The sequence below is a fragment of the Cygnus atratus genome, chromosome Z (assembly GCF_013377495.2).
Source record: "Cygnus atratus isolate AKBS03 ecotype Queensland, Australia chromosome Z, CAtr_DNAZoo_HiC_assembly, whole genome shotgun sequence".
NCBI lineage: Eukaryota > Metazoa > Chordata > Aves > Anseriformes > Anatidae > Cygnus > Cygnus atratus.
Genome location: NC_066396.1, coordinates 24665318 through 24689047, shown reverse-complemented (window position 1 = coordinate 24689047; position 23730 = coordinate 24665318). Strand labels below are relative to the sequence as shown.

The 23730-nt window shown below is 40.2% G+C and overlaps 1 protein-coding gene across 2 annotated transcripts in view; it reads right to left on the bottom strand.

Annotated features, from left to right (window-relative positions):
• LHFPL2 (LHFPL tetraspan subfamily member 2) overlaps positions 1–21925 on the bottom strand; it is a 139322-nt gene extending 117397 nt beyond the window's left edge. Inside the window, exon 1 of one of the 2 annotated variants that reach the window (XM_035553555.2) lies at positions 21803–21925. The gene's annotated coding sequence lies outside the window, so the exon portion shown is untranslated. Of the gene's footprint in view, positions 1–1052; positions 1147–21802 lie in introns of those variants that run through there. The other variant, XM_050716386.1, reaches the window with a different exon arrangement.
• Between the last annotated feature and the right edge of the window lie 1805 nt (positions 21926–23730).

The window sequence follows — 23730 nt, the reverse complement described above, 5'->3', positions numbered from 1 at the left end:
GTTCACCATCAATATCTTCTTTGATTTGTGGGCAATAGCAGGGTATTCCAGTAGCAGTTGTACCAGTACCAAATAAATGATATAATCTCTATATTATCTACTCTTACTCAGAACACTTTTTTTTTTTTTATATCTAGGGATCACATTAGTCCTTTCTGGGCATACTGCTCTGTTGAGAGCTCGTGTTTAGCTCGTTATCCTGTGACCCTCCATTTGGAGGTGCCACATTTCACACATACCATGTGAGAGTTACCTGTATTCTTGTTTCCTTTCTCTACAACTTTGACTTGAGAATTGTCATTAGCTGAACTCAGCTTGCCAATCTACCCACATCACTGTCATTTTCTGTTATTTTTCATGCCACTGGAAAGTCATTCCTTACCCTGCCATCACTGGTGATTTTTAAATTCACATGGAAAGCTCTGTGTTGCAGCTCAAATAAGAATTAATTTGGAAGTGTCCTAATGCCTCCCTTTGCCCAGAAAGCCAGGCTACCTGACCATGGGATCCCTTCAGGCCTCATAAGCTCTGGTTCTGTGACTCTTCAAGGTCTGATATGGGTAATGCAATGTTTTGGTTTATGTCACCAATAAAAAGATCAGTGAATAGCCCAGCAGCTTATCCGGCAACCCAACCAAACAATGTCAACACCATATTTACAGTTACACTGGGCACCGGTCATTTAGCCAGGTCAAAGCTCATTCTTTGATTTTGCTTTCTTCTACTTTGTGAACAAAAACGTGTGTTGAAAGGTTAAATACTTGACCTAAGTCTATTACATCTTTATCTGTCACTTGAACTTGTCGCGTCATGTAAAAACATTACCAGCTTAATTCGATCAGACAAACTTTCCACAACCCCATAATAATTATTAACACTCCTCTCAGCACCTATTAATTCAATCCCATCACAGTCAGACGGCATGATGTCCTACCTTAAAGTTGCCTACTGCAGCCTGATGCAGAGGGTCAGGCTGAAGCTGCCGGCAACGGGAGAGGAGCCACTGATGGTTTCTGGTCTACCCCTGCCCACCAAGATCAGCGTACTCTTACCTCCTCAGGCAGCAACAGCAATCCGACCGCTCACAGCTGGCAGCACAGTCCACCCACCCTGTTCGTACATCCAGCTGGCTTCCTAGCCTCTCTTCCCTAGCAGCCCGCAAAGAAAACATACAGATCCAGCCCACAAGTCTGTTGTACAACATTAAGTCATCCCATGTAATCTAATAAAATAAGAGACATAGCACTGATGTCATCTTCTAGTCTCTGAAACGTTGCCAGAAGTAAACAAAAAAAATGGAGGAAGAGGGGGTGAAGAAGGGGATGAAAGTTACATTAACAAAGCAGGGAACTTGATGCTCAGCTTTTCCAAATTTTCTGGATGCACTTTTTTGGCCCGGGGGATTTTAAAGGATGCTGTTTAATGGCTGACGTTACTGGACTGGAATCTGTTTTGTTATAAACCTGTGAAAAGAGCTACGCTGCCTCTTCCAAATACTGAACAACTCTGTCTAATAGAATCCTTGCTGGTTTTGCACTCTCATTTACAGTTGCACCATTTTTATCTAGTAACTCCACAACTGTAAAGCTGCAGTTTGATTTGTTCCTGATACAGTAAACTCAGCTTCCACAGACCTTAATCCAGGGATCAGGACAATTACACCCATGGGGCAGACTCTTGGTTTAAACAAGATTTGCAGCTGGCTCCCCTTTGTATAGACAGTGATCTATCACAACAAGCTAAAATGTATAGTTCTGATTACCTTTTTCCAACAGTTTGAGTGCAACCCTGTATAGAGCACTTCTTTACACAATACAACGATAAATTATCAACAGCCAGTGCCCAAAGACTTAAGTCACCTGTGAGGTGAAACACGATGAGACTGAGTTCTGAGAACACTGATTATTATCCAATCCTAAGAAACTCAAATACAAAGGATAAATGTGGAGAAATAATAATTTTTTTAAAAAAAGGTGATTTTTCTATGTTTGAAGCCTACTACAGATATTTGGCTGTCTTATGTGGGCACGCAGAATTTGGTGGGTGGCACTAGGAAGCATTAGGAGTTGTGTGTCATGGTGGGCAAAGAGATACTCTGCAAATATCTGAAAACTGTAAATCTGTTAAATAGCTGCATTCAACAGCTGGGGAACAGGCTTCAGGATCCAGAGGCCCTCTGGCAATTCTGTACTCTTTAATAATTCACAAAGAAAGTGCCTGGATGTTCCTCCAGAGTTTCATGGCAACTGAAAGTGGGCATGGTGCAGTTACTGCTGAAAAAGAGCTGTAGCAGTGACTACATCAGCTACGCTGGCTTGGTTTTTTAACATTCCAGTTTCCATTTTGAATTTCTGCACATGCAGAACTAATTTATTCTCATATACATGATCATAAGTATATCTACTATATATAATTTTGATGGCTGGAAACCATACATATCAATTCATTTCCTCTTACCATGCATAATACCTATATAACCTTAAGTCAAATCTCCACCTGCACTGAAACACCATCACTGCCAAATTGGTATTCTGCCTTTCAACACTTACGAAGAATACTTTTCTTTCAGTTTAGATCAAAAGATCCATATAAACTCAAAATACAAGTATTCCCTAGCTAAAGGCTGTCAGCAGCTATTCCTAGATTTACTAAAACTTTCAGCATAAACTCCCTTAGAATTGATACTGATATTTTACCATCAAGTTAGTAAGCAGAGTTTTACAAAGTAATGGAAAACTACATTTCTTAGGTGTCAGTCACCTATCGAGATAACTTCAGAAAGACCCCAAGCTCTCATCAACATGAACTCAATAGTGCATAATGACCTTAAAAAGAAAAGCTCTACACTAAATTAACCCATAATCATTCCTGAAGAGAAAGAATTAGATGCAATGCTCAAGGCATTATCTAACAAACTCATCTTCCCCCCAAAATGGAACTGTTTCCCCTCATTTTCACAACTACAGCTCTTCTGAAAGTACCTGCACGTTTATCACAAACAACTCATGATGTAAGTATTACTTAGACTTACCCTATTTTAAGGATTGGAGTTTTTTTATCCTGTATTTTAATATATGTATAGACATATATATACACACACATATATATTGAATTAGACTTCTGTAAGTAACTGAAATATTATTTTTCAATTCAGTTTTACAGAGGAAAATTCCTATTCACCAAGTACTCAGAAAACCTAACCTCAGCTAAGTCAATATGATCAGTTCCAGCCTCTTCTGAGCAAAATCAAACATTTCCCAAGCTGTGTCTAGTTTCAGCTTCTGAAGAGTTGAAAGGCATGGTAACTCTGCAAAAATGGAGGAGATTTAAAGCAATGACAAAAGAAGAACATTAGGTTTCCCTCGGCTATTCTGAGATTAAAAGCAAACCAGCATGCACAACATGACTCTTCACTGGAGTATAGAAGTGGCCATTAAATGATTGGAGGCTTTTACACACTGATCATTTGATACTACACAATGAGCTCCCTGCACTGTATCTCCTCTCCAAAGCTGCTGACATGCAGTCTCAGAACTTTGTTTTTTTGTAGAAGTCAGACGACAAATAAAAAAAGTCTACCTAATCAAATCATTCATGCATTAAGAAAGCCTCATAAGTCAGCAATGAGATGAAAGGATAGCTGTAAAAATGGCTAAGCTATCTTTGCCTTTAAGGACTAATTTTGTGCATTATTAGACAGTGTTAATCTTTTTAAAATATTAACTGTAAATGCACTAACTTAAAAGCAGACAGTCACAGAAAACTGTCGAAAATTGTGAAGTCTGAAAGTGCCTCATATCTTTAAAAGTAGCATTTATCACAGACAATTAATTTAATAAACCACACTTCATGGCTGTGTGCCACACCTCACCTATTCAGGAAACACTGGAAACACCAGAAGAACGTATGACTACAACATGGTTGGACCCAGAGTTATCTGATAAATATGTTGTGAGTGGTATTCATTAATTCACAAGAGGGGATGTAGTTTTGTGGCTATGGAAAGGGAATGGAAAGAGCTCAGCTGTTCCAACTGTTTAAAACAATCTGCATCAACACTTCCCCATGTTTTAAAACACAGGCTGCATTTGCTTTTTTTTTTTTCCCCCAATGTAGTTAATTGTCATTGCATTTGAAGTTCCAATGAAAGGTGTTATAAACATTATCTTCACATCAACACTTACGAAAGAAAGGGAACTTTTCTACGAGCTGTACCATCGCTAGCACGCAGAGTATACTAAGTCCCCAGAACTAGTCCATCCTTTCAAAATAACAGTGGCTTCAAATGCGCCTGCTCTAAGAAAAATGAGTTGTATTGCTATGTCTGGTGAACATTCAATGAAATTGAGCATCCACTTGTTTGGTTACTGCAAGACACATACCTTCCTAAAGATTCAATTGTAAATAAACGTGTATACACCTTCATACTATCCAAATGTACAAATCCCAGTTGGCAAAACAGCTATGGTGTTATCTCTCACTCCACAACCAACACATGTCCCCTCCTCACATGGCCACACATCCAGTGGACAAGTACGTAGCCCGAATGCACGGTGGGACCACGGAGTTCTCACGAGGGCACAATCTGCAATTCCTCTAGCTCAGTTCCGTCCCTGCTTATGACTAATGGGCTTCAAGAAAGACAGGAGACCACATGACAGGGAAAACCACATTACTAAATAAAACAACAAAAAAAGAAAAACATAAGAGGGGAAATATCATGCAAAACAAGCCAGTCTAAACACATAGCAAGGAAAAAAGTCCCAGTGATGGACCATGAAAGGGTTAACTGCAGACCTACCCATCTGACTATTGCAGTGAGACTCCAGGTTCTGTATATTAAGATCAATATTCAGTGAATATTTTCAACAAAGCTTCCAACGCATGCTCAAGAAACAGTGAACTTTAGCAATAATTAAGCTGTGTTATAAAAACCTGCTCTTAGAAATTGGAGATTGGGAGAGGACAGTCTGGTTAGTCTAGGTCAATGTAAGACAGCTCATTACAGTATTGCTTTGTGATCAGAGTATCCTATTTAATTTTAATATAACTTATGCAATTTTTAGTATTTGACAGGGAGAAGTTCCAAAAAAACGAATTTCAATATACAGAGTTACATTGACACATATCCTACGTTTTCTTCATTTCAACCAAATACCACCTTGTTTCTTTAAACTCATTACTTTTAGTGTCTTTGTTAAACAGTGCTGAAGTTTTGTTTTGCTCAAAAATAATCCCACTGACCTTCTGATCTTTTCAATACCTTCTTCTTAATGACTTTGATTCTATCAGCACCTATTCATAACAGGTACCTCAAACTGCCTGCAATTCAAACAAATGTACATGTTTTCCAAGACAGAAAGGCAAGTTATAAAACAGGGAAAAAATGTTTTTGTCCCTTTATTGGTCCATAGAATATTTTCACAGATGTAATTAGAATCGATCTTTTTCATTATTATCTCAAACTCAGACCTTGTGTATTCTCCCGCTTCTTTAAATATTAGCAGTTTTTAGGTTTCTCAATCCCACTTGCTTTTCAGTGCAAACTGCATAGCTGCATAATATTAAACAACATTTTCAAGATAAAGCTCAGCAGAGTGGTTTTTCTGCTGAAATTTCTAATTTGGGAAGCTGGATGCTGAATGAGGGATACTGTGATGTGTATATCTGCTAGTATTTTCTTAACAGATTCTTGTCCTGAGAAATAATACATTAGTTCTGCACAAGAGTCAACTCTGAATTTTAAAAAATAATTTAAGAAATCATGTCAGTTATGGCCAAATAATACTTTTAAATGTCTAATCAACAAAATTAAGACTCCATCTCTGTACATAAGACTAGAAATACATTCCAGAAGATAATTATGTAACAAGTAATCATATATTTTTATTATAATTATATTAAATAAAAATTCCAATGCTTAGGCACTTGCTTTTATAATATTTTTCAGACAGCACAAATGTTAAAAACTGAACTGTTTACATATTTAAATAATTATCTACCATATCCTGGAACAAACAAATGTGTAGGTAGTGAATCTTCCAACTGAGCTGAGCAAGAACACCAGTGCACAGAAAAATAAGTGAAAGGGAGCCAAAACAGTTTCCCTCTAAAGGCAAAAACTCATTTAACCGTTAAAAAAAAAAAAAAAAAAGGAAAAAAACAACCCACATAATCACTAGGGAAACTAGTTTATCTTCTATTTCTGAAAGGATATAATAAATAACAGATACAACTACAGTGTGGGCCGCATCCAGGAAATCTGTGAGGTCTCTTGGACCACACACTCCCTCCAGAAAGTCACACACAGTAATCATGAAGCAACCCACTCAGGGCAATGCTCAGATCACTAACATATGGCTAGAAAAATAGACATTCCCCAAATGGTTACTACCACCTCAAGAACTACTACCATGGCCAGACTGAATAGAATAGCTACTGGCCTCTGCTCAGACTTTGACCCCCAAATAATTCCAAAGCAACAAATTTGTGCTTACATAGTCTTCTGTTGACTGCTTCATTTATTTTTTTTTAAACTTCCACATGGAGAAGCCCTCAGAATTGCCGACCTCTGTGGTTGTCGACTATGGCTCAGAGAAGTGGGTGTGGATCAACTTGTTCCAGCCTACGAATTACAAACATCCATACATCTAAGCAAAAGGGAAAAGACAAGCCAGTACTTCCTGACTGTTAAATTAGAGAAGAGATATGAAAACTTTCACTCAATTACTGTTTCCCCTCTAACTGGCTGTCAGGTAAGAAATACTATTGCAGTAAAACCGCCCTTATAAAGAACCATGTGCTATATTCAAAACAAAGTAGATGAAATAGGAGCCATTCAAAAAAAAAAATTGGCTTTCAGCAGAGCCATGATTCTGGGGGAGGTACAATATACTGAATCATTTATTCCACTGTGAGAGCAAGCAAACTTCAGAGGAAAAAAAAAAAAAAGAGAGAGATCAAGCTTCTGCTGCATAGACAGGTTTAGGCTGACTATATCCATATATAGCAATTTTCCTCTTGAAATCTGTATCTCAGTCACATGAAGGCCAAACAAAAATAAAGCGTACACAGAAAAAATTAAGATTTCAAGCTTAAAAAGTGGATTTGCCTCTACCCATTAAGGACAATATTGAGCAGCAATTTTCATTCTTCTCGTGGTTGGTAAATGAAGAATATTACTACATTACTTAACCATTAATGGAGTAACAGCGGGTGCATGTTACAACAAAAGAAAATTTTAATTGAAACTAGCTAAATCCAGAGCTACTGTAACATACAATTCATCCAGTATGAAAAAAATAGACAGTAATATGCAAAACCAGAATGGTACTATACTATATAGTCAAGAGTTTACAAAGTCACCAGTTTTGAATGGCAAACAGAACCAGTGGGTGGACATATTTGTTATTGTTTAAACAGGACAGTAGTTACACTGCGAGAACAGCAGACGGACTACTTCCACCATCTGGTAATGAGATAAACACAGATTAGAAGGTACAACATTTGTTTCTCACACATAGATTTCAGAGTCCATGTTGAGCCCTTTGTGTTCACCCTCACACACTCCCTTAGACCTTCTGCCTGCTCCTCTCTTTATGAGGACATTGCCCTGTGTGCAGCACTGTTCTAGACAATGGCTGTGAACATGTAGCTAGTGTTTATCTGTTACTGTTTTTAGCTACTCTTATCAATTACCATTCATTTAAAAAGTAAAAACACTAACACTCGACCCTACCTGTTTCCTCTCTGAATAAGGAGAATTTTTGAGTTTCTGAGGCCTTGCAGGAAACCATGGGAAAGTAACGTTATAAAACAAAACACTGATTAAAAAAAACCAACTATATATTTTTGAGAATTTGACTGAGGAGGGGCACCTAATGGTCTAAGCCAGCCCACAAAAATAACCATCAGATAATTTTTCCCCTAGATAGCAAACCGGTTCACCATGCTACACAATGGGACTCTAATTACCCATTCTTCATTTATCAGACCAACATCTGCCTGAAATGGGTCATAATGTCTGAAGATTTCAGAGATAAAGTGGGGTATATTATATGTGTTTGCAAAGACAGCTATGTACACTGCTCCCCTTAGCTGATGAATGTCTTCTCTCAGAGAGCAAAGCACAGGTCTTATAAATAAACTTTCACATTATCAGATACAGAAAAACACAGGTGAGTAATGAGAGAACTGATTTTGATCAATCTTCATCTTTGTTCAGTCTTTATGGTCAAGAAAATTAGACTGGAAAGGGACATTTTCCAAGTTATCTGGCTCACTTCATGCAAATCTGAAATTCAAACACCCTCACTGCAGAATGTTTTTGTAGTCAGTAAAATAATACATTCTATTTAGTTGTAAGAGCAAACATGAATGGAAAGTGAAACATCAGCTCATATGTATGCTATCCCTTGGCAAAAAACTCTACAACCATAGAAGAGGATTCAGAACAAAAAACTTCAAATGGAAGATTTGTTAGTTGGTTATTAAATTATTTTTATGACAACGTTAGAACTTGCTGAGCATTTTGCTTTTACATCTTTAGGAGTCATATAGTAAAGAATAAAGAACAAGAGTGACAACTTTGACAGATAAGCCTTAATATTATTATTACACTCTGAATTTTATCCATGATTATTACAGGAGGGAAGGATGATAGTAAAGACTTTTAAGAGTATCAATTATTTAATGATCTCCCTTCCATAATCTAACCTCCAAAAAGAATATTTAACAGTATCCTAAAAAAAAAAAAAAAAAAAAAAAGGACTAGTTACATAAAGATTTGGTGGAAGAATCATTATTATGGACACTAGGTCTGAGTTCATTGACCAGTCGATGTATTGATTGACAGCAAGATAGAAGGCCTTTTTTGCAATAGTTTCTCAGCTATTTAGCTAAGTTTCTCAGCCTTTAGCAAAAGGCTAAATGAAAAAATATATATATTAATATATATATATTAAAATATTATATATTTTAATATTAATTATATATATTAAAATATATATAAATATATATATTAAAACTATTTCTTTTGGATTGTTTTCACATATTATATCCAACGTATGAATCCCTTCAATATATTCCCAGATTCTCTGGCAAAGAACCCTGCATTACTTTTCAGCTAAAGGTAGGTATCTGAACAGTGGCTTCACAATATGAGAGACTTCTCAGAGGTATAATTAGCTAATGACATGGCTGAGCCTTCCCCTGTCCATACATGAGAGGTGTTTTAGTGCAGCAGAAAAGTTAGACCACTTTCCAGTCTAAACAGAAGATTTATCTTCCTTTATCAATTCAGGAATACACAGCTGCAATGCTGCTGACTATGATTATAAGTGTTTGGCACAGCTTTAATAAACTGTCAGAACAGAACTGTATTCACTGTGTGCAAATACATCAACAGTTCAAACATTTACAGGTATCAGATGATGACACTTGAAGATACGAATACTTCTGGGGTTTCCTACAGTTTATTCTTAAGGTGGTCATAAAATAACTCTGCTGTAGTAACATTAATTACCATTCACTCAACATGAAGAGATCAAACGAACTACTACATGCAAACACCCCAACCATAACAAAACAGCACTCACTGCTATTTACAACAAACTTCAATAGCCTCACCTACACAAACCCAAATTTTGCCTCTCAGACCTCTGTGCAGTCCTGCCCTCTCCGCCTCCAAAGCCACATACTTCAATATAGCTCATTTCGGTATGTGAAGTGAACTGTATGGAGTTCTCGATCATCGTATTTCATCAGCATATGTGGGAACAGACTACAAAGGCTCAGGAAGGAACTTCCTAATACCTGCATGATCCTTGCCTTTGTAACCTGGCCTCCACTGCAGCAGCACAGGATAACCTGGGAATTCAGCCACTGCTAACATCGATGGCATACAAAATGGGCTAATACCCAATATGAAAAACGCTCTATGGCAGCATAATCACTGCACAGGCTTTCCCCCTCAGGCAATGTTGCTTTCCACCATGTCTCAAACTACAGAGAAAAGGAGGATAAAATAGTTTATTTGGTAGCAGAAAAATAGAACATTTAGGTGGTCAGACACAAAGAAGGCGGCTGATACAGTCTGGAACAGAAAGTGTTGGTAATTTAACTTTCATTGTCACCTTAGAAAAAATAGCGCTAGTATGTTAGCTTTGTCAATACTTGACAGAACAGTAAAGTATGCATGTGCAGCACATGGCTCCATGTTCATTAATGCCAGATTGCCATCTGGTACATCACCATCTGGTACGATCACCACGCAGTAAAAATTCACCCCAGAGCAGGTGTGGACACAATCACTATTCTGTCACATTTGCCAGAGTACAGGATATTGCATTCACGAGGACTTCGCACCAGCTGCAGTAGGACAAACAATACCTGGCCTGGCATTATCAGTTGTAGACAGACAAACAGTATGTGACATAGCAGAACACCTGCTAGTACAAGATGGCTAAAATTTGGGTTGACAAGGTATGTTTACGCTACATCTTTGCGTCATGTGACTACACATTTTTAATGTGCTGGTAAGTGCCCTTAGGATATACCACTGAATCTATGCTATAAGAACCCAGTAAATCAGTGTTTGTAGAAAGGTAAGCTGCACAGCATTCTTCTTCCTCTACAGCTCTCTGTCCTGTTTGGAGATACAAGAGCTTTCAATCTTTTCTCTAACATTGTAGGGAATCTCACATATTTTGTATTCATGCCAGCAGTTAAAAAGGTACCTGTAATAGAAGGGAGATGGCCTAAGAAATGCAAAACTTCCGTATTAATTAAAAATTCACACAACTGTTAGAGAAAATAAATCAGAAAAACCGAGCAAGGATGACAGACATAGCTGCTTAGATTCCCTAAACGAGACAATATGTATTATCTCATCTGGCAGTTTAGCATGACTGAAATGAAACATAATTTGTAGTTGATGCCAACTGGCAGGAGACATACAAATGTTCATGGTAATTTTTGTGTTTTGTTAAAAATGTACTTCTGTCTTAAATTATAAAGAAAACGAACAGGAGTCTTTTGGTCTACAAAGTACAATATTTGCAGATGCTACCCCGAGCTTTTAACTCACAGAAAAATGTGTCTTGAGTTTTTACAATTTAAAAAGACAAATCTAAAATTATGCCAGGTCAAATCTTCTACCCAGTACCCCTGTCTCCAAAGGCAGCCAAAAGCAGATGTCTGGGGAAGAGGATAAGAATAGTGTAAGCATTTAGTCATACTTTCCCCAAATACGCTCCAGTCTCCAACAATTTGCAGCTCAGCGACTTTCAAAGTCAGAGGTCATGCTTATGTATTTAATAATCCTCTACAGACTTTTTCTTCCATTCATTTTGTCCAGTCTCCCTTCAAATCACTATAAATTTTCAGTATCCACCACATCCTGTAGAGTTATACAAGTTAATGATGTGTGAGTGAAAACAATATTCCTTTTTGCTGTTCTGAACCCAACACCTGCTAGTTTCGTTGATATGCCCATTATTGTACTAGGAGAAACAACGATCCCTACCAGCCTCAGCATACCATGCATGATTTTATAAAACTATCATTGCCTCCCCAGTTGTCTATTTTCCTCATCAACTTAAATGTTCTTTGTACAGAAGGTGTTAAGCATCTGCAATTGCCCTTGTAGAACTTCTGTAGTTTTTTCCCAGTTCCATTGAACCTTCTTGACATGGTGGTCCAGAAATGCAGATAATACCCAAGATGTACCCCCAGGATACAAATGGCAGATTCCTAACATTCCGTTTTTTTGTTTTGTTTTGTTTTGACTGTGACATACTCACAGAAGCATTTATTACAAGTGTATGTTCTTATATCCACAAGAAAACAGTCAGCTTAGAGGCCATCACTTTATAAGCAAAAGTCAGTCTGTTTTACAGCATATACTGTTTCACTGCCCAGTTACTTGGTCTTATAAAGTATTTGTGCCCATATTTGCTACCCTGAATAACAAAACAGCACGTGCAAATTCTATCCTCTATCATTTCTTCTGAATCACATATGAAGAAATGAACAGCACTGGCAAATGAACAGATAGATCCATACACATCTACACTGGTAACTTCCCTCTGTTGTGACAACAAACTGCTTATGTCCACCCTTTTTTTTGTTTTCTTTCTTGCCCGTGCAAGAAGCTTTGCTTTTCCCCACGATGATAGCTGCTTGTTTTCCTTAGGAACCTTTCTGAAATCTCAGAAACCTAAAAATCAACCCCATCTCCATTATCTATATGCTTCCAGGTTTATGATGTATTAATTCTCCTTGAAAAATTCATGTTCTCTAATCTCATATTTATGCATGTGTCCACCATGCCTACTCCTTGGTACACACCACACAGACTTCAGGCACACTGGTTTGTGGTTCCCTGAATCTCCCCTGGAATCCGACCGAAACTGCCACACGTTTACTATTTTCAGTCCTTCGTTACCAAAGCATTTTACAGAAAATGTCATGGCACATTTAGCAATTATTTTATTTGAGTCAGTTTTCTGTACCTCCTGTCAACATTTCAGATGGCAACTGACCTTCTAACTAGTCTCCCATGAAAAAGTACTCCCTTGCAGAAACTTCCATCCATTTCTTCCACCACAAACAAAAAAAGCAAAACTTAAAATTAGTTTTCTACTATTGCCCCACCTTCCCCAAATATTCTTTATTTCCCAATAATCTGTTGGTCCTATAAACTTTTGAGAAGACTTCCTGCTCCTCAACTTATTCCTTAAATTATTTTTTAACCTGCCTTCTTACAGATAATTAATTTTGCCAGAGTTTGTCCCTTCCGTTTTCCTCTTTCAGACACAACCTGTACTAAAGAACTAAAGCTACTACCCCCAAAACCGCATTTTTCAAAAAGCATTGATTACACAATGGTCTAGTATTAATATCACAAAAATAACTAAGGATGGAGGCCAACAGTTTCTTATGAAAAATGTTATCACCATCACCTGTAAACTAACTGAAAGACTTGAGGAGAAAGGAGGTTTCTCTCTGAGCATTAACATCTCCATGAACTGCTTTTCCCAATCTACAGGATCATCAGAAGTCTGGTGAATTTTTCATTCCACAGATTCTTCAATACAGATGGCTAATTTAAACCACTTGCTCTACAATGAAAATACTTTATTTTTCTCTATGACATCTTCCATGAAAAGGATAGCTACATTTAGAAAAAATAGACTTAGCCAAAAATGTCTTTCCTTTTGTAAGTTAGGGTTATCAAAAATATTTGTCCACACCATACAGATCCAGAAAAAAAGTAACCTATTATATTAGCAGATAATGATAACCTAGAGAAGGTAGCATGTTTGTTAGGGGAAGATATGAGAACTCAAAGTAGAAGAATGACCTGAAAAATAGTGTCATCTTCAGTAAGAAGTGTGCAAGATGCAGCAGTCAGGCTGAAACAATAAGCAATAAAACAAGCAGTGAGAATGATGTCTTAAAACACTTGTCCTCAGATGAGGATCTGCCTAAACATGAAAAAAGAGTTAGTGTTGCAAAAACATTATTTCAGCAAATATGAAGAGGATCCCATTCAGTTTTATTCAATGTCATTAAAGCCTCAGATCATATGGTGTCTTAATTTGGGCTGAAAATTTCAAAATAGATGTGAAGCAATGAAAGATCACCCAAGAAATACATCTAAAATAACTGGTGTGCAAGAAAAAAAAAAACACCTCTGAGGTTAAAGAACTGAGCTTAAAGAAAAAGCAGACTACAGTAAAAGCAGTGAGAAGTAACCCAATAAAAACACTCAATAAGAAAAACAACTGTCTTCTCTGTCCAAGACAGATGTAGGATGGTGTTAAACTACAACAATAAAGGCATGAATTGGATAATATGAAAAGAAAAATTTCCCATGGCAAGATGATGTTAAAGAGATTGCTGAGTCCCTTAAGAACAAGTCACATATAACAGATATAGAAGTTCCTAACTTGAAGCAGATGAATGGATTGGATAATTCATAAGGTTTCTTCTATCCTGTCTTTTTGTGATCATTTCATAGAATATGACTCATAAAATATCCCAACTTGAAAGAGACCCACAAATATCGAGTCCAACACATGTCACTACACAGGACTACCTAAAATTTAAACCCTATGTCTGAGAGTGTTGTTCAGACACTCCTGAACTCCAGCAGCTCAGTGCCATAACCACTGCCGTGGGGAGCCTGTTCCAGTTCCTGACCACCCTCTCGGTGAAGAACTTTTTCCTAATATCCAGCCTGAACCTTCATTGTTGCAGCTCCATGCCATTCCCTTGGGTCTTATCGCTCTAGACCCTTCACCATTTTGTTACCATTTTGGAAGCTCCCTAATAGTTTTATGCCCTTCTTATACTGTGGTACCCAAAACTGCATGCAGTGCTTGAGGTGAGGCCGCACCAGCACAAGAGCAAAGCACAACAATCACTTCCCTCATTATTTGCTTGGGACTTGAATCAGAATCTCTTCTGTCCAGTGATGACGAACAAAAACAGAGTTACAGGGCTGCCTTGGAAAGACAAGGTTACAAGCAGCCTGCTCATACACAAGCTTTTTATACAGACCCTCTCCCTGGCCGTATCCAAGAAGTTTGTGGAAAGAAAGGAAGTCTAGGAGCATCCAAAAGCTGGATGAATTGTGCCAAAAGCATGGGCTTCTTTTTTCTAACCTTCTCCAGATATCCCTCAAACATGCATTGGAAGCAGATGCATACTACACACGTGGGCATGTGCAAGAGTGCTGATGCATCCTGGAAGTAACAGATCGTGTATTCACTGTGTAATGCATGCAATATGAAACAGCAAAACTATATAAATTATGCTGATATGGGCTAGTCAAGCATCAAAGAATTAGAGCATTCCTAATGCTCTGTTTTATTCTGGACTTTCACCCTTTCACGTTAACATGTCCCATTCTTGCACTGAGCAAACTCAAGAGAGACTGGATATTTCTGTTCTCCAAATTTGGCTGCAATAAAAGGCAAGCTCTAATTCAAGCTGTCAGGGCTGTCATGGAATGTGGTCTGGGTCACTTAGATATAAAGATTGGTTGAAGGTAATTACACTGATTTTATGCAGTCATGATCATGACTAATGACTGAATAAACATGTATGCTCAACACAAGCCTCATGCACATTTCTGAAAACTGGCTACCTCCACTCAATTATCTAGCATCTCAACAGAGCAATCAGCTGGTCAGTCTGTGGAAAATCTTGCACTCCAGCTGTCATGTACTATGTCTATTAGTAGCTTAAAGAAAACCTAAAACAGAGAGAAAAATGAGATCTTAGTTAACTCTTGAAAGGTAAGCCATACCAGAGCAGCACTATTATGAGAAAAATCAATGCACAGAGGGAACAGGGAGAGGACATTGCATTAAACTTTGTATTGAGCATAAAATTATAACCTCACTATCATGCCAAACTTGGCCCACCACTTCATGTTGAACTCACAAGATAAAATGATTTCTTAAAAGCACAGAAACAAGTCCTCAAATGACTGAATTTAAAATTAACATATGTGCAACCAATTTCAACACATAAAAAGGTACATAAAAAGTACATTAAAATATTTAGACTAGAACCTACATTTGAAATTTCCATTTAAGTGCTCTCATTTCTAACCAGAATTTTCTTATAAACTTTAAATTACCCAGGCCCACCTGTGCAGAATGATGGTCAGGTTTTATCAGTTGTCTCATCTGAAACACAGCTGCAATTGCTAAAATTGTCACATCGACCACGTATACTTCCTGTCTTATTCTGTGAAATAAATTAGATCAATGGAAGGCTGAAGTTGAGAATTCGCATAAGGTGCTCTCCACTGATTACAAGCACTACTCAATGCACACTATTTATAAATACTAAACAGTTGTACAAAAAGATGCTGTTCTTTGCATGCAAAGAACTTTCTTGAGACATTCTGTAGAAATCTTGTTTCAGTAAACTTGCAGTGGTTTTAACACTGCTGGGCAGCTGAACTCTACCACAGCCATTCTCTCACTCCCCCTCATCAAAAGGTAAGGGGGTGAAGGGGCTCAAGGTTTGAGATGAAAGGCAAGAAGCAACAGGGATATCACTTACCCATTATCCTCACAGGTAAAACAGACTCAGCATAGGGAGATTATATTTATTGCCTATCTCTAGCAGGCTACAACAGTGAGAAACTAAAAGCAAATTAAAAAGACTTTCCCTCATCCACCCTCTTTCAAATCCTCCCCCTCCAAGCGATGCAGGGGAATGGGGACTGTGGTCAGGCCCTGATGCTTCGTCTCTTTGGTCATGGTCACTCTGTGCCCCCGCTCCACGTGGGGTCCCTCCCACAGGATGCCATCCTTCCCGAACTGAGCCTGCGGGGGCTGCCCACAGGCAGCAGCTCTTCAAGACCTGCTCCCACATGGAGCACGGGTCCCCCATGGGCGGCAGCTCCCCCCAGACCCCCTGCTCCTGCGTGGGCTCCTCTCCACGGGCTGCAGCTCCGGCCCGGGGCCTGCTCCTGCAGGGGCTCTCCATGGGCCACAGCCTCCTCCAGGCCACATCCACCTGCTCCACCGGGGGCTCCTCCACGGGCTGCAGTGTGGAGATCTGCTCCATATGGGACCCATGGGCTGCAGGGGGACAGCCTGCTCCACCAGGGGCCTCTCCACAGGCCTCAGGGGAACTGCTGCTGCCTGCCTGGAGCACCTCCTGCCCTCCTGCTGCACTCACCTGGGGGGCTGCAGGGCTACTTCCCACTCCTCACTCTCAGCTGCTGTAGCACACCATTTTTCCCTTCCTTAAATCTGCTCTCCCAAAGGCCCAACCAGTGTCTCTCCCTGGCTCAGCTCTGGCCAGCAGTGGGTCGCTTTTGGAGCTGTCTGGAGCTAGCTCTGGTCTGACATGGGGCAGCTGCTGGGCTCTGCTCACAGAGGCCACCCCTGCAACTCCCCTGCTACAAAACCCTTGCCATGTAAACCCAATATAAAGCTCCAGACATCATACAGATTGAACTCTCATTTGCAGCACTTTGTCTTTTACACATGCTTTACTGCAAAAACAGTAACTATGTTTACAACACTGCATATATATCACTTGTTTCAGAAAAAAAAAAAAGACTAAATGTAAGATTACTCTTTTTTTACAGCTTTCTCTCCACAAAATTTCTGTTTGCATAGGACATTATCTATGGAAAACACGTTCTAAGATACCAACACACAAGCACGCAACCATTAAAATTAAGCTTCTCTCGAATGTATTTGAAAGCATATAAACCCAGTGCATTAGCACCACCACACACTCTAGTAAAGAGGTCAGTTTCTGAGAAAGAAGGCTCAGTGCAAACTCTGAAAAAAGTGTTTACAATGATCCCAGATGTAAGCCTTGCAAACAGCAATTCACTGACCTATGTAAACTTATTTGCTTTTCAAATAATCTTCTGGTGAATACCATTGCAAAATCTATAAACACAGATGGCACCAACTGGCACCCTATCTGCAGTCTCAACAGAAGATCAAATACAGAGCCTGAACTTATCCTCCCACATCACAGGTGATTCTTTCCAAACAGGTTTATGGGATTACAACTAGAAACTGAATGAAGTTGTGCCACAGCTATCCATAGTCCCTGCTACCTTAAGAAGTCACACTTCTTAAATGAAACTACTTTAAAACCTGAATGGCCTTTAACAAACCATTGCAACATTTCAGTTCAAATGACATCTAAGTTATTATTGCTAAAATTAACATGTTCGCACTTTCTATTAGCAGTAAACTAAAAATAATTATCCTAAAGCAACATAACATATGAGTCTACTTTGGATCCAAAAAACTTGCAAGATGAAAAGGCCAATGACACACAATAAAATTTTAAAATAAATATCAATTGTACTAGTTAAAGCCCATTAAATGATTTTATCTACAAAACTTACTATTATTCATCTAGAACAAAGCAACAGCATAGCTATTGTTAATGGTGAATTGTCATAAATGATGCATGAGAGCACATACAAAACATGCAATGTCAGGTGTTTGCATAATGAAAGCCAATTAATGAACTCTAATGCTAATTCAAAACCAAAACATTTTCACAGATAAGACTACACATACCGTGTATATAACATGGATCTAACTATATCTCCAGTCTTTAAAATAATATGACGGTATTAAGGCAATATAACTTGAAATGGGACACTGACACCAATGATAAAGGAAGCTGTACAGCTGCTTTGGCAAAATTTTTTCATTAATCTTTTCTTCAAGAGGCAAAAATGATCTGAAAACCAGTTTAAAGTACAGTTTCCTTGTGTGTTGGGGTTCAGTTGTAACTTAGTCATCTCAGATGGTTGCAACGCTATACAATGTTTTCTCCAAGACCATTTTTTTCTCTTTTGACAGTATTTCAGAGTTTATCATTTAGTTTCCATGCTTTCACCAGAGGCCCTCAACCCTTAAAAAACAAAACATGCAAACAAACAAAATATTTAAACTGATGCAAATAAAAAATGTTTCAAGGAACAAATATTGTTGCAGCACTCTGCCCACACAGCTATGTTTAAATGTTCTGGATTCTCCCTTGAAGAGCTCACATCTAATTTGACCAGAAAGCTCCAAATTGAGAGAAACTTTTTGTATGATTCTGAGGACCAGGAGACAAGGAAAATTGGAGAAATTAATCTTTACCAACAGACTAATTTATTTATGTTTTACATTTACAGTATTCTAGTGATCATGTCAAAAACACAGCTGTCTCTAATTATCTTCTACTGTGATTTATTGTGCTTGGTCATGGAAAAGGTAATTGCTCAAGTGCTACATGTATTCCCTAAGTTCAGAATTCCAGGTATGTTCCTGATCTGCTCACACAGATTGGTTGCATTTGCAGCCACTTACTTGAATTTTGCAGCAAAGTTATACCTTAATTATTTTTTCATTATGGATTTATTTTCTTTGGAGTTACTTTCCACAAAACCTTCTTCTAGAAAAATACTTCTAGGAAAATTGATTGTTTTATTATCTGATTAAGTGGTGTTAAAATGCTTATCTGTGATCTATGTCTGACCTCCTAAAGTCTAAACCTAGGGAGAAAATAAGACAATTAAGAAAAATCTCAGATCAGCAGTATTTTCCAAAATGCATTAACTATGATCAACAACATAACATGAAAATGACTGAAATTATGTAATTAGAAGATTGTTTAAAAATAAAATAATAGAACTGCTGTAGGTTTCAGAGCCATGAAGGTGGCTCCCAAGCAACATAAGCAGACAAATAATAACAACACTAGTTTTTTCCTTCCCTTTACTAAGGGCGTATATTCAATTAAATTCCAGTTCATCTGAAGGTGCCACAATGATTTTGGAATAACACACCCTTTTAGTTCTGCATTTACAGGGAAGATTTTGGACACTATGACCTGGGAGAATTCTATCAATTTTTGTGAAAACTGGAAAACCAGAAGTTGGAAATGGCCCAGACGAAACTTACCAGACTTATCAACTACAATCACATCAGCAATTGCCTCTGCATCAAAGAAAGGGCTCTGACAGCTGGTAATACCTTCCAGCCACTCAACGCCTCTGCCCTTGCTCCCAAGCCAGTTAAAAATGCTGACACGCCACACAATTTATCCCCTCGGCAGAAAGGAGTGAAATGGGAACTGTTATGGGTGAAGGGAGGCATTGAAAGCAGAGAAGAAAGGGGCAAGAACGCAAGATATGGGGAGAGCCCCCATTGATGGGAAAGAAGGAATGAGGACACAACAGCTTCTCACTCTTGCCCTGTAATGAGTTGGCTTGAAGGTGACGAGGAAGAAAGTCCTACAAACTGGTTGTCGCCTACCATGGAGAACCAGGAGCTTGCTCAGGGCTAGGGATGGATTGAGTCAGCTAAGAGCTTCCACCCCATGTTCAACGCAGCCTCCAGTCACACACACTGCTTTGCTTTCACTGGGGAGCCATCCAACTGGTACTGAGCGCATCTAACACAGGAGAAACTTGTGGAAATACAAAGCTTGATGAATAGTCATTGTGTTCTTCAGATCACTCAGAAAAATCATGAATCCTCCTTTCCATCTAATGATTATTTAAAAAACACTGCCTACACCACTGCAGTACACAAAACAAGACACTGGGTTTCTTGCCTGGTGCCAGCTACAGGATGACCCGCAGGCCAGCGAGGCTCTTCCAGGCTGTGCAGTGACCTACAGCACTTCATCTGTCACTGCCCTGCTGTAGTACACAGCACCACAAGCACTGTGCACAACTACAGGCTACAACACAAAAATGGACCACAGCAATTACTGGCTTCCTTTCAGCCTTTGCCTTCCATATTCCCAACCCAAGCTTGCCAGCACAGCACAATCAAGAGCAACTTAGGTGATGTGGTGGAACATGCTTTGATTGAGTAGGAAGAAAAGGAATATAATGTTCTTGTGCAGAAATGCTGTGTCCAGTCACAGTAAATTATATTCTTAAAAACAATCGACCCACTACTGTTACTTGCCCAATATGTGGGTACATCATCACCCAAGCATGTCCTAGAACGTTTAATAGAAACAGATGATTAACTAAAAAAAATAAAAATATAAAAATAAAAAAATAAAAAACACAGATAAAGTGAGCAATTTCCTAAGTACTGATTAAAAACACCCTATGACCAACACAGAGAAAACTTGTGAAGAAAGCAGAGATGTGAGTAAAGCCGTAGTGGTTGCAGTTAGCCTACACAATGAAAATCAAGTAACCGTACCATGAAACTGCGTCCTAGATAAAACCCTTTCATTAGCAACAGCCGTGATAGAGCAGATGCAGATACCCTGCATCTAACAGTGGCTGGAAAAAAGAAAAATACTCAAAAAGATGCCAGAGATTAATTAGGATTATACCTTTGTAGCATGTTTTATTCAGAGGAATAAAGAGGAGTATTGATTTAGTGTCACTGACGCTTTCTAATAAACCCCTCTTTGTGCACAGTAGATTTTAGGCCTCGGTAAGTTACAGTTCTGTGAGGTTTCCCTGACCAAAAGCCAACCTTCCCCTTGAAAAAACCAGGGCTTCTGCAGGTGTGAGCTTGTATAGCCAGAACCCAGTGCGGGACTGGGACGGAGCTGACAGTAAGACATCTGTAATGGTGCCTAGGAATGTTTTCCTAAGAACGCCAAACCTTTTAATTAACATATATAACATTTTCTTCCAGATGAGGTCAGCCGGAGCTTTTCATTGTCTCGGTTATTCCCCGTAACGCATCTCCCCGCGGGATCTGTGCATCCGCAGCGTCTCACACGCTCGCTTCTGGCACAGCACAAGCTCGCCGGGTTGGGGCAGCCCAGCCACGCTGCCACCACGGCTGCCGGCAGGACGAGCACTTGCCGGGACACAGCACTGCCAGCCCGTGCCGTTCGCTTCGCTCGGCACACCCGCAACTTCCAAACCCCGGCACCGAGCCAGCAGCCCTCTGCCGACACCCGCGCCGTGCGCTCCCCTCCCTGCCCCGCAGGACCCCAGGGAACAAACCGCCCCCAGACCCCTCAACAAGCATCGCCATTGGGGGCGAGGGGACAAAAAAAAAAGCCGCACGGGGGTGGGGTGAGCAAGGCGCCGGCACCATCCCCGGTTCCCCTTCCCCTTCCCCGCAGCGCCGGCGCCCTCCCGGAGCTCTCCGCCTCCATCCCCGCCGCCGCCCCGGCGCCGTGCCCACGGCCCCGGGCGCTCTCCCGGGGGCACGGAAAGGGAGCGCTGCCAGCGCCCCGCTCCCTCCTTCCCTCCTTCCCTCCCTCCTCCTTCCCTCCTTCCCTCCCTCCTCCTCCTCCTCCTCCTCCTCCGCCTCACCTCGGCCGGGCAGCGCCCGCTCCCCGGCGGCTCCTCCGCGCTGCGGCCCCGCCGCCACCATGCGCCAAGGGAGGAGGGTTTGGGATCCCGGCGAGCGCCGACCCGGCCGCCCCCAGCCGGAGGGAGGGAGGGAGCCGCGGCGAGGGGAGGGACGCGGCGGCTCTGCCCTGCCCACCACCGGCCCCTCCATCGGCAGCCGGGGGGCGCCGCCGGGCGTACCGAGGCCGCGGGTGCCCCGCGGGGCTGCCGGGGGGTTCGCCAAATGGCCGGCCGTGGTCTACCCCCCGCCGCCGGTGGCTTGGTAGCTTATCGACAAATTATCTGTAAATCTGCTATTTTCATTTTTTTTTTTCCCCTGGAATCTTTTCCCCCTCAAAACTAGTCATTTTCACTCCGTCTCCCTTACAAATCCCAGTCAACATTCTTCCAGTTCCAAAGAAGCACCCTGACGACACAGGCTTTTTAAGAGTTCTGTGATTTTTAAAGCGTTGTAAGTTGTCTAGTTCTGTGTCTTAAGAGCAGTGATCCGCAAATATCTGCAGAGAAAATTACGGTTTGGGCTTGGGCATGTCTCCACGTGCCGGTGCTATTCCCTGCTCTTGTGCCCTCACGTAACGTGCTGGTAGCTGCAAGTGGGTGACAGGTGTATATAACTTCACACAGCTTTTCTCAGTCAGCTCCACTTGCTAGACTGGAACTGGCAGTTGCAGTAGATAAGCCAGCCGTTACACGGGTAAATAAAATAAATCACCCCGGGTATCTCAGGGCATAAACAAACTGCAACACCAATGTAAAACTCAATTTGCTGCAGCCAATTCTGCCCTCCTCCAGGGAAAAAGCAAGCTCTCCTTTCACAGCTATCAGAGTGGTATCTTCCATGAACACTGCGTTTGCTGGAAGCTGTGTAGTTGCTCTTCCACCCTGACAGCCCAAGGGGATCTACAGGGGCTGGTGCAGCCTGGAGCTACGAGGTCTTCGCCAGGCCTGTGCAGAGGCATAGTCCTTCTCACTGCATCCAGTCATGGGCCTCTGCCTTTTTGATTAGTGCCTGCTGCTTAGAAAGCCAACAGCCTGTTAGTGTTTTCATGCGTGTATGTAGGTTGAAGAGGAAGAAACAAGCACAAATAAACAAGAATAATGTTCACGTAGCAGAGCTATTAAAAACATATACAGGTATTTACATTTAGGAAAATGGAGCAATGCTTTCATGCCTATGTTTATCTTCCAAACCTTACTTGCATTACTTTTCCCCTTTCTTTCTGAAGGAGTCGTCAACTGCAACATTCTAACAAACTTTTATTAAGTATATTTTAGCTTGTTCCTATTAAAGACTCCAAAGATTCATTTTTAACAAAACAAGGGTGTCTTTGTAAAGCTGAACTCTCTGTGACCTCTGAGAGTAGCTACTTTTACATACAATAGGAGACAACTCAATAGGCCCGTCCAAAAATAAACATCTGTTTAAAGAATATTTTTACCCTAGAGACTTCAAACAAACAGAGCAGTTATAATGTTATTTGGTAATACAAAATGAATGTAATAGATGTATTGATTCGCAAAAGCTATAATGCATTTTGCATTCCAGCCTTTGAGTACACTTTGAGCTGCTCTCTGCGATAGATGTTTCTACCACTTCTGGATCAGAGTGTTTTCCCAAACAGATAAAAGGCCCGTGCCATTTCAAAAGGATGTGTTAGAGCCGTGAGAGTCCATCGATAACATCAAACTGGGGAGTATAAAAACAGCATTGCAAATACTCTTGTAGCAAAGAACATGTTTCTTACTGATCACTGGTCATCTACTAACTCATAAAAAGATAAAATGAAGTGCCTATTGATTTAATAGAGATTACCTATAATGAAAGGAAATAATTATTGCCATCCCTGTTACACCCATTTATGAAGTTCCCCGTGCTTCTAAAGACAGGC